Source organism: Haliaeetus leucocephalus, unplaced genomic scaffold, assembly GCF_000737465.1.
Source record: "Haliaeetus leucocephalus isolate CR32 unplaced genomic scaffold, Haliaeetus_leucocephalus-4.0 Scaffold517, whole genome shotgun sequence".
Taxonomy (NCBI): Eukaryota; Metazoa; Chordata; class Aves; order Accipitriformes; family Accipitridae; genus Haliaeetus; species Haliaeetus leucocephalus.
In genome coordinates this window covers 4,465,576-4,470,778 of record NW_010972953.1, presented here as the reverse complement: position 1 = coordinate 4,470,778, position 5,203 = coordinate 4,465,576, and positions in this window count along the sequence as shown.

The window sequence follows — 5,203 nt, the reverse complement described above, 5'->3', positions numbered from 1 at the left end:
GCCGCTCGGGGTGAGGGGGCGGCCTCCCTTACCTTGCCGGGGCGCTTCCCAGGGCAGCGAGGCGACGTCCTCCGGCCGGAGTCCCCCCGGGAGAGTGGCGAGGGCGCAGGGCCGCCTTGCCGGCCGCCGGCTCTGGGGTTTCGGCGGGGAGACGGCCCGTGGGTTAACGAAGCGCCTCTTCTTTGTCCCTAGAAATTCCATTTAGAATTAGCCTTTGCAAACTGTTAGCGGTTGTCATTTCCTCTCCGCCGGTTGTGTCCCTCTGGAAAAGGCGCTGGCGGCACGCCAGAACTGTAACGGCACACATGGACAGACGTCCAAGAAAGTCCGGTTCCCGCTCCTGCCAAAGTGAGGGCAGTGGGCGCTGAACCAGGAACTCCCTCGGGGCGGCTGGATGGGGAGAACCAAAACCACCTGAACGTGTCTAGACACAACACGTTGAGCAACGGGACGGGATGCTCGGGCAATCGCAGAGGGTTACGCGGTGCTGAAGCTCCCCAACCATCAAGGGGTGAACTGAGAATTAGGCCGTTGTTCCTCTGCAACTGTTTGAGACCCAGATTCCCACCTCCTCCATCCCCGCAGCCTCTCCCAGAGCAGGAAGAGGAAGGAGAGAAACGTACCTGGAACCCCATCCTGGACACGGCCTGTCCTATGCCAGCAGGTTCTGTAGCTGCGTATTTTACTTCAGATGGTATGGGTCTGCAGCAGAGCTTGGAAGGTACAAAAAGATGAGTTATTAGATTATAAAAACCAAGCGCTCAGAAATTAGGACACAGTTGCCTAGTAAAAATGGCGGTCATGGTACAGTGTAGACCAGGGTCCCACATACTGAATATGGGCAGGTGTCTCCTCTGGAATATGGAAATATTTGGAAAAGTGAAGTTTAAGTAAATACAACTTTAAGGAAAGGGGAAACATCAGAAAACACTGCGTGGAGAGTCAAAAGACACTTCTGAGGTCTGAGGCTGCCATTTTAGAACATCACCTCAAAACAAAAAACGGGGCAGCAGTAGCCTCGATTACCAGCTCTACAGTGAAAAAAGCACTGGGCTCAGCTCAAGTCTAACAATCAACAGGACACACCACAAGAAATCCCGTTTTAACAACACTGATGTCAGTGGGGAAACTTGAGTCCAGAGCAAGAGGCAAGGCAGTGCGTAGAAGGACTGAATCACTGCCAGCACTGTATGCCTGTTATGGATGAATTGAAGATTTCGGTGTCTCCTGCTGTCAACTCAACCCTCACACTCATTATAAAACTTACAATATAAAATATTTATCATCTAGAATGCAGGTGGCGGAACAAAGGGGTTTATGCCAAAGCTGGAAAGTGGGAGGGGAGGCGGGACAGGGCAATAAATAGCAAAATTTTAAATGTATTCTAGAGCAATAAAGTGCCCTGCAGGCTCCCGAACAAAGCTCTGCCATTTTACAGTCTTTACAGTTGACTGTGCAACACGGAGCAGATTCCGTCTCAGCGAATTGGCCAGTTGGTCTTTCTCCACAGCTGTAAATAAACTACTAGAAACCAAAGGGTAATAAATGATGACATTGGTATTGTGATAGTACTCAAAGGCCTTCATGAAGGTTGGAGTCCCAGTGCGGTTCTAGAATCTCACAGGGGAGGCTCTGTGGCTTTATTCCTATCTGTGTGGACCACAGAGCAGCAAAACCACCAAGATACTCTTCTTCAGAAGAGTTTGAAAGCTGTGGAACATGCTAGAACAAAAAGTTGATCTACATGCTCTCTTCAGAGGAGCCTCTGTTATTGATCAAACCCTGGGTTCTAGCAAGACAAAGAAGCAGGGGGGAAAACTCCTTCAACACATCAGGCTGGACTCTCACAAGTGAGGCCCAGTGGCTTTGTTAATGTCTATGGTGGGCTATAGTGCAATACAGCACCAAAACACTCTTCTTCAAAAGTTTCATTTATGCTAAACTTAAAAAAAAAAAACCAAACTGCAGAGAATTCTGCCACTGAATCCCAGAACCGTCTCAAGCAACCATCTCCCCAACTCCAAAGCTGCAGTCTACTTCAGGAAGCAAAGCCCCCCAGTCTAACTGAGCACCACCAAAAGTTCGACGACTACAGTTCAGGAGCTTAGGTTGCAGCTCAGGTGCGTCCAGGTAAAGACCCCGTGCTCACAACCTCTCTCTACATGTGTCGGTCTTTTGGAATCTTCTTCAAAGAGCGCTATGGCAGACTATGAAACCTGGTGTTGATTGTAATGTGAAAAGCAGACTGGATTCCCCAGCCACCCACACAATAAGGAGACACTCACTTTACCAAATGTCTGTGAAAGCTGAAGCAGATTTTGAATATGCCTCATCAATGAGGCCCTGGCACTTTATTAAATATTAAGGCATTTGATGAAATTCCAACTATGGGGTTTGGGAAGCAGATGACAGTACAGTTCTTAACAACATTTCCACCTAATAGCTGAAAATTCTCCCGCCAGTCATGTCATCTCGTGTTGTAACTACCATCTTCCCAGCTCTGCAGAACCGGACAAGACTTTTCATTGCAACGCATCAACAGTCTTTTCTCAGCCTGAGCGATCCCTGCTAAGTAGCATGCAGCAGTCCTCCTTTCCCCATCTCCCTAAGTGCTGAGCACGCTTTCCTCCACAACAGGCTCAGCCCCTGGCTGCTCAGATAGGCTGGGGAACCAGCTCTGCGCTCTCACATGGCACTGCAGGCCACCACCACTAGGCTGGCTCCTCCTGAGTGGAAGTCTCCTTCATGAAGGTGGCCATGCCATTTAACCCAACACTAAGGCAGTTTAGGAAACCTGGTCTAGATTAGAGTACTAGAAACAGGAGTAGTGTCTTTCCCCCCCCCCAAGAAAAAAAAAAAAGGCTTTGCCAACTGTGTGATGGCAAATATGGACTGAATCGTTGACATGGAAACCGGACTAAAGTCAGCCGCGCTCCCTCACGCTCACACACACACAAGTTATCATTATCCCCAGCCTTTCAACTTGCTACAAACGTGGACTGGATTCTTACTTCAGGAATTGGGTAGAGTTTCTATGATAAACTATTAACTAGTGCAAGTAAGCTAGAATTAAACGAGCTGAGAAGCAATTAATATAGTTGGGTGAAGAAGGATGCTCTTCCATTTTACTGAAAGGCACAGTATGCTGAGATATGCAGACTGGACCCAAGAACAAGAGACCCATCTATTATAATTCATGGAGCACGCTGTAAAATATGGAATGGAGTGGGGGAAGGTTATCTACTGTACCTCAGCTTATCTGAGAGTAGTTTTGCTAAAGAAAATTACATTTCCTGTAAATATGTTTATATTTGCCCAGCCCATGCCTTCCAATATTTTAGCCACTGTTGTATCTAGGTTAAGCGCTCTCGTTGCAGCTTCATAACCACTAATATTAATTTGAATTATTTGTTTGCTGCGAGTGGCTAACGTGCTGGGCGTTGTGCAAGACAATGCTTATCTATCCTCTTAAAAAAATGTCAAGATATTGTATAAAATCCCTCTCCAGCGCTGACACAATGGCACAGGGGCAGGCAGCGAGAGAGCTCTACACTGCCAACTGAAGTGGAGTTTCAGCAGAAGGTAACTCTGTCAGTTTGCTGAACGCAGCAGCACAGCTCAAAGGCAGGAGTGGATTGTACACGGGATTTTGCCGCTTCCCACCGAGGGAGCACCGCAGGTTACAAAGGGAAGGGACCGAGCCCCTGCCTCGGCCGCCCTGCCAGACTCTGGTGTTAACATTTGACAGGGAGCTGCAAAACTTTGGATGCATATTAAGAGAGGAAAGTGGACTCGGCCTGACTGAAGGAAATGCATTATTTTAGCAGCCCTCGCTAGGAGGAGTAAAAGGCGAAGCGGAGTTTGCGGAGAGGAAGGGCCGCGGAGCGGAGCCCAACGCCCCGCGGGGAGGCAGCGGCGGGCTCCGGGCAGCCGGGGCTGCTGTCACGGGAGTCCGCTGCCCCCACGGCCCCCGCTCCGCCGTCTCCCACCTAAGCCATCCCCGGCGTGGTAAAAGCGGAACAGAGCAAGTTTTGGGGCACATGGGTGCGGATTCGGGGCTCATCGAGGAGAGCAGCTCTCACCCGTCAATAGAAATGAGGCTGGAGCTGGAATTTAGTAATTCCAGAGAGAATTGAGAGATGTTCGGAAAGGGGGCGACTCGGGGAGGAAAACAATAATAAAGTGCAGGGAAAGAGCAAACCGCATTTGTTTTATATACGCTGGTGTGCACACCGGGCTGCACAGCTGCCCTCACACAGCAGCTCTCTGGTGCTGAGCGCTCGCACGGAGAAGGAAGAGTAAATCTACTTAAAAAAAAAAAAAAAAGGCAAAAAAAAAAAAAAAAAAAAAAAAAAAAAAAAAACGGGGACCGGGGTTTTTAAAAACCCCTGCACTGGATCAGGAGCCAACCCTCTAATTTCCTACTGAATCCCACCAGATTTGGGACCTGTCGGGTGGGCTCGCAAAACAACCGCGTTACACTGCAAACCCCACTCGGAAGAGTTAAAAAAAAGGCTTTTAAAGCTGCGAAAAGAGAAAGACCTCAACTCTGGGCCTGGATTTTCCCACTGAAGCAAAACTATTATTCTGTTTCAAGTACTTGCGAACTGGCAATGCCGTACAGGGAGGTGAAATCAGCAGCGGGTTCGCCTGCAGAAAGCCACCGGCTCCCAGCGAGCTGTCCCTCTCTGTTTCTCCCACCCTCAGCTGCTCTTTTCAGCGGAGTGTAAAAAAAAAAAAAAAAAAAAAAAATTCACTCCCGTGAAATTCTGCCCTCCTAAAGTGTATTTTTCAGAGAAGTTTGAGTTCAGGCGTCACGACTTGGGCGGGGGGGGGATTGCTGCGGGAGAGGCAGGCGCCGAGAAAGGAGGTTTTTTCACCCTTTTCATAAAGCTCTTGCACTGCCATTTTACCGAGGCAGGGAGGGAGCGAGCGAGGGAGGGAGAGCGGAGCGACAGACAGCGCTTGCAAGGAAGTTTCTCACGGCAACTGCGGGCTGGATCTGGAACGGAGCCTTTTGTTCCCGGCAAGTTCAGCAGGAGAGAGAGAGTTGGAGTCTGCCGAAGAGAAAAACCAGCAGAGAAATAAAATGGAGGGAAGTAGGAAGAGAGGAGAGACAGATCGTGCTGAGCTGAGATTAACTGCCAAAGCAGGGAGCTCGGGTATTCTCTGCAGCACGGCATTTATTTAGAAAGTTGGTGTG